This window comes from Austrofundulus limnaeus, unplaced genomic scaffold (assembly GCF_001266775.1).
Source record: "Austrofundulus limnaeus strain Quisiro unplaced genomic scaffold, Austrofundulus_limnaeus-1.0 Scaffold44, whole genome shotgun sequence".
In the NCBI taxonomy this organism is placed as follows: Eukaryota; Metazoa; Chordata; class Actinopteri; order Cyprinodontiformes; family Rivulidae; genus Austrofundulus; species Austrofundulus limnaeus.
The window spans coordinates 413,204-424,079 of record NW_013952446.1 but is presented as its reverse complement, the minus strand read 5'-3'; the positions used below and the strand labels follow the sequence as shown (position 1 = coordinate 424,079).

General features: G+C 36.8%; 1 protein-coding gene across 1 annotated transcript in view; it reads right to left on the bottom strand.

Annotated features, from left to right (window-relative positions):
* Positions 1-10,581, bottom strand: part of tet2 (tet methylcytosine dioxygenase 2) — a gene marked incomplete at its 5' end in the record, with an annotated part of 27,467 nt that extends 16,886 nt beyond the window's left edge. Inside the window, 1 exon segment of the mRNA XM_014007736.1 lies at positions 10,205-10,581.
* Positions 10,582-10,876: the final 295 nt, after the last annotated feature.

Here is a 10,876-nt window from a genome sequence, read left to right as displayed (position 1 = left end):
ATATATATGTGTGTGTGTGTGTGTGTGTGTGTATAGTACAGTGTCATATAGATTAGAAATAAAATTATAGACAAGCATGTTAAAGATAAAGGTTATGAGACCATCTCCAAGAAGCTTGATGTTCTTCTGACTACAGCTGCAGAAATTATTCAGACTGTAAGATCCATGGGACTGTAGCCAACCTCCCTGAACATAGCCGCAGGAGGAAAACTGATGACAAATTAAGGAGACGGTTAATACGAATGGTAACAAAAGAGCCCAGAAAAACTTGAGACTAAAGGTGAACTTCAGGCTCAAGGAAAATCAGTGTGACATCACATCCGTCGTTGTTGGAGCCAAAGTGGACTTAATGGGAGACGACCAAAGAGGACACCCTTGTTGAAAACAAATCATTAAAAAGCCAGACTAGAATTTGCCAAACTACATGTTGACGAGCCACAACGCTTCTGGGAGAATGTCCTATGGACAATTGAGACAAAAATGGAACTTTTTTGCAAGGCACATCAGCTCTATGCTCACAGAAGGAAAAATGAAGCATATGAAGAAATTAACACTTTCCTTACTGTGAAACATGGAGGAGGCTCTGTTATGTTCTGGGGCTGCTTTGCTGCATCTGACATAGGGTGTCTAGAATCTGTGCAGGGTACAATGAAATCTCAAGACTATCAAGGGATTCTAGAGATAAGTGTGCCACCCAGTGACAGAAATCTTGGTCTCAGTCACAGGTCATGGGTCTTATAACAGGATAATGACCCAAAACACAGCTGAAAACACCCAAGAACAGTTCAGAGAAAACATTGGACTATTCTGAAGTGGCCTTCTATGAACCCTATTGAGCATCTTTGGAAGGAGCTGAACCATACTGTATGGAAAAGGCACCCTTCAAACTTCAGACAATTGGAGCAGTTTGTTTATGAGGAGTGGGCCAAGATACCTGCTGAGAGGTGCAGAAGTGTCAGTGACAGTTAAATAAATCATTTGATTGCAGTGATTGCCTCAAAAGGTTGTGCAACAAAATACTGTATTAATGGTACCATCTTTTATGTTCAGGCCTTCTTCATGAGTTTTATTAAAGAAAACAAAATCTGTTGAAGCATGGTTGAAAAGCAATGTCTGACTTTTATTTGTTCATTTTCTTAAAATTATTTATTTATTTATTTATTTATTTATTTATTTATTTATTTATTTAGTCAGATATGTTATTTTTGTGAACATTGTAGGATTTTCTTTCATTAAACGAGGGGTACCAAAAATTTTGTCCATGTGTATACATCAATTTAGGGAAAAAATGGATAAAGTATTTAAAATCCACATTAACAACTGAACCTACTGTGGCTTGTAGTGTAGTGATACAGAGTGGAACAATATTGGTCATCTATAAAACATTAACAAGATAGTTCAGCTCTTTAGAAGTGAGGCTCTGTATAAAAGTTATGAAAAACTAATACTGCAGGTAGATCTTAAAAAATGGTTTTTAGAAACAGTTCAATTCTGTTCAAACTGACAAACTAAAAGCTCATATGAGTGAGACCAAGACCAAAGTGTGTCTACAGGGTTTTCAATTAAAAAGTCACATTTATTCTGGTAGCAATAACACAAAATTCATGCTGAAAGTACCTTAGGGTCCTTGGAAGTTCCAGTCAACTGTTACTGTGGTTATTTATGTTTACACATAACCACTGAATTAAATGTAAATAACGTAATATCAAACAGACAGCAACGTAGATTTCTAAGAAACAACTTCAAATAATCTGAACTATTGCTCTAATTTTCTGTCTACACAATCCAAAAAAGAATCAGTTTTTAAATACTTTCTTCTCTTTTTTTTTTTTGAAAAGGACAGACAGTGTTATTCCATATTTCACTGCATCAAGTAGAAGTATAAAGGATTTCATATTACAGACTAAACAGCATCGAGGAATGTATAACAGCAACTAACTTGTAGTCACATAGTGAAATGATTACTTTGAGAACAGTTTCAAATCTTCCAAATATAAAATTTTAGGAACAAAACATCTGAATGGAAACAAACAATTATTGGGTGGAACAGGGAGTCCTAAGTCAATGTTAAGAAGTGTTTTATTTTCATGTTCAACTGCAGGAAGTCTCAAGGTTAAAAATAAACTACTAGCACACTAATTATCAGATTCAAAGTCTTCCTTTGACAGAGTCTCAATGCTCAAACTGGATTTTCTAATAATTATTGTCATAAAGTGCACAAAGGGCATTTAGTAGAGTTAAAAAAGCAGTTGTTAAGACGTACTGTGGGCAAGATAATCTCATAAAAGCCACACAGACACTTCAAAAAGCAGAGGAGGGGTTTGCGGCTGATTCCACTTTTCATGTGTGAATTTCAGTTTACTACATACTAACTTGTAAGCAGATACACGTTTTAAATCTTTGTCAAACTCACATAGAGCTGAAGTCAGCAACACAAACTGATTCACATCTTATCTTAATATGACAGTTTTACATGTAAAAACTCAGGTTTGTAACAGTTTATTCAGAGAATCAGAAGATTATTTTAATGGAAAAGTTTAGATATGAGAAAATTCAAGTTCTTCTAGAGAACAGTTTCATGAGTAACACTTTCTTTGTAAGGGATAAACCCCACCTCTGTACATTTCTGATACAACGTGTTTAACCAGTATGCCAGGAAAACTGCAAACACTCTTACACAAAATTGCACACTGTTGCTTTGTCTGCTTGAACCACACTGATCTGCTCAGCTTTTAAATTCGGATTACACACCTAATGAATGACTAGACAGTAATACATTTACTTAAATAATATTTTTCTAACAATAATTACCTCTTTTGGGTTCAAAAAGCAAATATTATTATTTTTTAGCTTTGATTTCAAGCAAAGTAAGGAAAGCTCTTAAGTAAAACATTGCCTTTGCACAAATATTTATCATTATTTCAGCATAGTGTTTCCTAGAACAGGTTAGTCCTGATAGTACACAGCAGTTGAACATTAGCTCACATCTTAAACCTGAAAGTCTTTGATTTTCTTTTTTCTGTTTAATCAACACAATCTGAAAGTACAGCCTCTGCCTGGCTCTCTGAGGCAAACTCACACTGAGAATCTAACCCTTCTTTGTGTCCTCAAGCTGCATCACATGGAGACTTAAGAAATGAGCTCCTGTCCATACAAACCTACTGACCTGACCCCAACCACTCGCAGTGCTTTGCTTCCAAACAGTCTCTCTGGCCCCTCAAACGCTTTATCTATGGAACAGTCAATATATCTGAGCAACTTGATGAACTGTGCATGAAGCAAAGGTTTTTTGGGTTTTTTTTTCTGAGGGCACAGTAGCCACAGCAACCATCTTATGAGTGCTTTAAAACCCATCTGGTCTAAACATTACCCCAGCAAGGCTGACTCCATCATAGGCGGTTTTCTTATGGAGTGCACATGTGCTTTATGCATTGATTGTTGTAGTAGCTAGAAACTATGATAGAGGAATAACAAAATGCATTGTGTTGACCTCTTTCCACATTCTTTTGTCTATCCACTATCCAAAATTGATTTGAGATAGAAATCTACAAATCCTGATGTGTATACTCTTATTTTTCATCAAACAAACATAATAATAATTGTATATTCTTGTACCTAACACGTTTAGTAAATATTAACAATTCGTTTGCAAGATCCAACAATAAACTGTGAGCAAAGCAAAGGGAAACATTGTGACAAAAGGAAAGTATAGCCTTCCAAAAATATTAAAAGTTAGTAAATTTCAATTGTATGGAGGGCAACATTACTAATTCTAATCTTTATAATCTCAAAAGTAAGATAAATCTAATCTAAATGGTCATTTTTGTCAACAAATGTGGCACCAATGATATATGGAAATAGAGTCAACTAAAGGTTAAAATAGTGAACCTTAGATGTAAGCAAATATAGATGTTTTTGGTAGTGGTAGTTATTGGTGTGTAATCAGCCTGACCTACGCTGCTGTTGCTGCTAAGCTCAGTCTTTCCCTCCAGTGAGTGAGAGGCACGTGACACTCATTGAACAGAAATCACAAATTCTCTGTGTGAGAGGTATTTTAATAAGTCATTCCCTTTGCATAATAAGCTACTGAAATCCTTCTTTTGATATGGCAAATGCCAGAAACTGAACATAAACCATTTTTAATAACTTGTCTATTATTTCATCCACAAGCATCTATTTATCAGTACCAAGCGCTAAAGTCAGACTAAATAAGTTTGCATGTGGACGCAAGTTGATCTGGGTGATTCTAAGACGCACAGTTTGAAAATCATCAGCTGATGTACTTTAAAGGTTTGATAATAAAACCTTACATTGACCCTGGGTAGATACTGATGTCATTCTTGGCATTTGCTTCTGAAGGACCATCCAGATCAGCTGTCTAAGCTTCCTTAGTAGACAACAGGGTCCTGGTCTAAGCTTTTTAGAGACAGCTCCTACCAGTAAAACCGTTCATTACAGACAGCCACTTTAAACTGAAGAGTTTTTGGACAGCTTTGGACTCCTTATAATTTGTGGTAGATCATACTTTAGAAAGGATTGTAAAAGTATACAGCAGAAGACTGGACATGTGTTATAGTGTCTTGAACTCAAAATAATTGTTCTCAATGTTTCAGGTTACACCTCTTGGCCTTACCACTGCAGCTGATCTAATTTACCTGGAACTGATTAGTTAATACACATTTTGAAAGTAAAGTCTTACGGTCACTTGTGGTTCAGTCACTTTTAAAAAACTTGTATGGTTGGCCCATATACTGTCTTAATAAGTGACATATTAAAACAGTTTGTAACATTCCTTTTTTGAGAAGCAATGTAAAGTAGCCAATCACTGTCTTGAATTTGGACATGCATTTTTAAAAGTCTCTATCAAAAGGTTAATTTTACATGACTGCGCAAACATTTTAAACCCTTTTCACTTACTGATCCTTGATTTTGTTTTTGCTATCAAAAAGCTAATTTCTCAGGTTATCTTTTAGAGATGTCCTGATTAAGATTTTTTTTAGACTTTCTGAAGGTCTTTTAAAGTGCTTTTGGACTTTTTCTCTTGTTCTGCAGAATATGTACAAGGGTTAGACAATGAAACTGAAACACCTGGTTTTAGACCATAACATCCCTTTCAGACAGCTTCCTTCTACATCCACAGTTAATCCTGTTGGATGTGGTTGGTCCTTCTTGGTGGTATGCTGACATTACCCTGGATACTGTGGCTCTTGATACATCACAAAGACTTGCCGTCTTGGTCACAGATGCACCAGCAAGATGTGCACCAACAATTTGTCCTCTTTTGAACTCTGGTATGTCACCCATAATGTTGTGTGCATTGCAATATTTTGAGCCAAACTGTGCTCTTACCCTGCTAATTGAACCTTCACACTCTGCTCTTACTGGTGCAATGTGCAATTAATGAAGATTGGTCACCAGGCTGGTCCAATTTAGCCATGAAACATCACACACTAAAATGACAGGTGTTTCAGTTTCATTGTCTAACCCCTGAATGCGACTGTTACAGCAAATTGTGCAATAAAAATGGACAAGTTCAGGAATAAAAAGTTGTTTTTGGTATAACAAAAAATATTCCTTTCAGCAGATGAACTGTATTTGAATGTTGTTGTTTTTTTAAAGAAATAGGAAAAAAATCTAGCAAAGACCCAACAAGACCTGAGAAATGAAACCGCTTTCATTTGAGTATCGACTGCACGCCATGTTGATAGCTCTTTAGGAATCACCTTGTTGGTTCTAAAACTGTTTTATTTGTCAAACTGGGTTATCTTTAATGTTTTTCATAGAATCAGCTGAGTAAAATGGAAACAAATTGTGTCTTTATGACAAACTCTTTATAACAAAGTCCGTAAAGATTTAGTTCAAAATTGTCTCTTTGCAAAATGGTCTGTTATGTGTCAACACAAGACTGGTTCATGCTTTGAGCACTGAATCTTTCAGGCTTTGAAGGCTTCTAAACTCAGAGTTACACAAGTGGCTTAACAAACAAACAAGAACATTCCTCTGAAAATGGTCAACTAGTAGACTGAAAATGAGGGAAAAAAACTTTGTATGGTTGTAAACAAGCCCGAAGATATAAAAAATGTCAAACGATTATGAAAATATCTGGGTCCTGTACATATATTCAAAAAGCAAGTTTCTTCAGTTGAAGTGCAACATTGCAGTGGAAATCACCACTACAATAAACTAAATGTTTTATAGTTTTAGATGAATGTGCCCTTCCGCACAATATCAATATCAATATGCACAATGTCAAGCAAATATTTAAAATTAGATTTCTAGGGAAACAAATGTCAAAACTAAAAGTATTTATATTTAACATATAAATGCATTTTAAGCTCCTAACCTACAGCTAATAAAACTTCAACCAAGATCTGCATGGAAAACCAATAAAACAAGACCTAGAGTCTTGCCACACTGGTGTGTAAATTCGGTGCTAGGACTGCGGTCATATATTCCTTTTTAGATACAGTACTTAGCTTCTGCTAGCGTAAAGATGAAAATAGAAGTCAACAAAAATTGACCTAGCGTAGGAGGAGCAGCTAGGCGAGAAGCGGGAAGAGATGCTATTGGTTTTACAACAGTTACGCAACATCTCACTCGCCTCTCTCGCAGCGGAATGCCAGGATACTGTTTGTAAACAGAAAAGCCATGTGTGAATCCTCACGTGGAGGAAGCTTTGGAGTTGCTGCCCTTGCTGTCTCAACCCTGAGCTAAACCCTGACATCGATACATGCTCGCAGGGCCAATAACACTTCCTCCAGCCCTGCATGTCGCAGACAAGCCCTTATCATTCTCAGTCCATAATCACGAATCAGTTCGACTAACATTGGAGTGGACGGCATTGTGGAACAGGATGACCAGGAGTCACAGTCGGGATTCAGTGTACATTGAGGTCCTACTTGTCGATAAGGCTGATTAAACCATGGTCTGCAACAAGCTTGGGGTATGTAAATTAGTGATAATGAGCACGGGTTTTTTGCAGTTTTGCTCTGTTAAAAGGCATTTCTTTCAACACTTGAAGTTATTGAACTCTTAATAAACCCATTAAACAATGATGAAATTATAAACATCTTTAAAATGTTTTGCTACATTTTGCTTGCTTTGTAGCTACAAAAACCCAATAAATGGCAAAGTTGATGCAATGTTTTCACGACTGCACTGTTCTTAGTAAAGTTTGTAAAAATGCATCTAAACTGTACAGTGTACAGCACAGTGATTCCTCTGCACTAGATTGTGGCTTCCTGCTTTTCTCTAGATCACCGTAGAAAACAATGCCCCCATCCCTCCTGATAGCAGGCCACAGGGAAATCAATATACAGAAATCAATACTACTCTCTGCATCTCACCATTTTGTCTTGCAATATAAAAGTAGGGCAATCTAAAATGTCTAACCATTCACAGTGCTTGTTTTTGTGCAGTTTGTGCAACAGGCTACTGGGCGGAAAAATGACACTTGAGCTGGACGGATCGGGGTCAGAGGTGAAGGCTTGGGTAAGGGCTTGGGCTTTGTAAGTGGACAACATTGTTGTGGAACGCTATGGCAACTGGACATTCTTCCCAAAGGTGATATTGTCTTTGCCCCAGGAGTGACTTAAAGGGAGCTTACAGCCACGATGAAGGAGCAATCCAGCCGCGCAGCTTTATCTGTAGGTGTGGATAGATGAGAGCAGCTCTGTGCGTGTGATTGATTCACATGGCCCTTCCCCCTTTCTGCCCTCAGTAACCCCATTAAAGCTTGGTGCCTTTTCAGCTGCCGTGCAGAGATCCATGGAAATATATTTTCAAAGACTGTAGGGTTATTGTTTCAGGTCAGGGCTAGCATTTTAAAATCCTGCATTTATTGCAGCTGAATGTAAAATAAAACAAATACTACAGCAGCACAGTGACTATTGGTGATATGATTTCCCATCACAAAGTCATGTGGGTTGGACTGAGGGAGTTATAGTCTTTTGTTCAGGACTTTCATGGAATGTTCTCTACAAAATTTTAGCATGGCTATGGGGCAGTGGTACTGACATAATTATGTACATGCACCAAATCATGGATCACCTGATCTCAGGCAGTCACAACAAGAACTACAAGAACTCATCTTATGTGTTGTGTTGACACTCCAGTCAGTGGCCATGTTTGCAATATCAAAACAATGAAAACCTTTTGTATCAGGTGAGTGCACCACAAAAAGCTAGATGTTACAGTGTTCACAGACAACTTGCTTGGTGCTATTGTGACAGGTCAAACTGCTGTCTTTATTTTTACTTGCCTGTTCTTGTTTTTCCTTCTTCAAAAACCCTAACCCATTTTACTCCTGAGTCTCAACAATCCTCACTATTAGGTGAAGGTTTCTGATTATTTAAAACTGTGGAGCCCTTTGTTGCTCCTGCAAACACATTACACTGCTAAAGGTCAGTTATTACTCACCATGTTTCAGGCTTACTTTTACTTTACTCTGTGACCTGAGGCATAATGCAGGCAACATGATGACAGTGGTCAGCAGAATACACAGTGCAAACACACAAAACCAGAGGGAGATCTCTTGTATTCAAATAGACCATTCAGATGTTAATCATAGTGTTTGTGAATGAGAAAAAACAACTAACAAATAAGCATTTACTAATTGAAATGAAGCAGAAGATCCAATGTGTTGTTGTCACATGTATTAAATGTAGGTGATTACCTCACTGCTCTAAGATAAGATAAGATAAGATAAGATAAGATAAGATAAGATAAGATACGATACGATAAGATAAGATAAGATAAACTTTTATTGTTATTGTACAGAGCACATTGAAATTACAGTTCAGAACACCAATTCACAAGAAAACAGAACATAAACTATTAATGCAAACTAAAATGTTTTTTTATTAATCCTTTATTGTTCACACATAGAAAGTCACTGACCTTTTCTATCAGTAACACATCATTATTAGCTCTATTTTCAGGAGCACATCAGACATATTATATTTGTAAAGCTTGTAAACCATAAAGTATGAATGAGTCTACTTTTTAATTTAGTTTAGCTAAATTATTATGTCATATTTAACCACAAATAGTATTTAGTACAATAGATTTTTATTGGTTTGGATAAAGTTTGTACTCACATTTAGTTGTAATTTTAGTGTTTATTAGTCCATTTATATTGCAATCGTGGTGTTGTTTTTTTTTGTCGATAACCCATTCTATTTTTGCATTATTTTTCTTACTAATTACTATGTTGTTTACTTAAATAAATGAATCTATTTCATCTAATAAACCTTCTTGATGAAACGTTTTCTTTGTTCTCAATTAAAAACCAATTGTTTAGCTTTAAATAAAAAATATAGATAATAAAAACAAATTCTTGTTTTTCTCACTTAATGGGGGCAGAAAGGTTGTGTTTTATTTTCCCTCAGAGTTTTCTGACCTTGTCTGTCCACCTAAAAAATCCTGCCACCCCAAGTCTCCTCTCATTTGCTTTTGCCTGAGCCTTGCCTTTGTGTCTTTGTGTCATTTAGTGGTGAAAACGATCAAAGCTGATCCACGGAGATACACAAACCCAGAAGCTATTTCTGTTCTACCGTTGTGCACTATTCACTCAGTGCTTGTCCAGGTTGTACTTTTACTCTGACACATGATACTGGACAGGCTACATTCATAGTGATAAGTATGAAAATGAGGGTGGAAAGGAAGAGAATACGATCTGTAGCTAAAAAACATGTAATTATTGTTTTATAACTACTTAAATAAACATATCAAAATTGTGTCAAATAGTGCAAAATTCATTCATATTTTAGCACATAAAATTATAGAATGCCTAAAGATATATACTTTTTATGTGCCTAAAATAGTGAGGTTGAAATGTGAAAACAGAGTATGGTACAGGTATTTAAATTATTCCAGACAAAAAACTCCTGATCAAGCAGTGTAAGCTCACCATTTTCTATCATGCCTTTAAAAGCAGCAAGAATCTGGAGAGAATGCAGCAATCAAAAGAAAATAGTGTTTTTTTTTATTCCTGCTTGGCAAAAACAAAAAGATAATTGTCAGCCATGTTGGAGTAGCTTTATCTAATATCCTCTTTTATTATGCTGGTTCTTGCTTTGTACCGTGACGGACATCTACTATGCTTCATTTGATTATAAATAAAACAAAACAAACACTACAAATACTCTGAAGGTTACAAGAGGAAAAGGTCAACAGAGGATTAACATACCAAACACAATCTCACCTTCTTTTTATGTCCCTCCACTTTGTAGAAATTCCAACAAACCGTCTGGATCGCCTCTTTAACAAATCCTAAAGGGCAGCCATCTTGCCTCCTTCTGTTCTATGAAACAGTCTATCCTCCACATCAATATTCATGGAAACCAGCCTGACGTTGGCTCTCATCGTCAGGAGCAGCCCGGGTGTCGCTGTTTTGCCGGCTTGAGAAGAAGTACACTCATATGTCACTCTGTGGTGAGGCAGCTCTGGCACATGAAGCAAACAAATGTAGCTGCAGCCGTAAGAGGCTAGAAGAGTTTGGGGACAAACTCAAAAAAGAAAAACAAAAATCACTTTCTTGTTCAGTTCTTCTCACACAAAGAGACAGGTTTTCTTTCCCCCCTCAACTCCCTCTTTTTTTTCTCCTCCTCTCAGCCAGCCGTACACAATAGTGAACACTATGATGGCTGCACTGAAGCACTGGAGTGGATTCTGTGAAGAAAGCAGGACTCCACCCCCAGTGAACTTTGTGTTAAATATTGCACAGGTCTAAACGGACTGAAACAAGAGCAGAAACTGCCTCCACCCCCTTCCTGTTCTCAGAAAGGAAGCCAAGTGACTCAGGGTTTTTCCCTCCCTTTTCTGTTGGTTTAGCTTGACTTCTTTCTTTTTTTTGCTGGAGGTTGAAAAACATCCC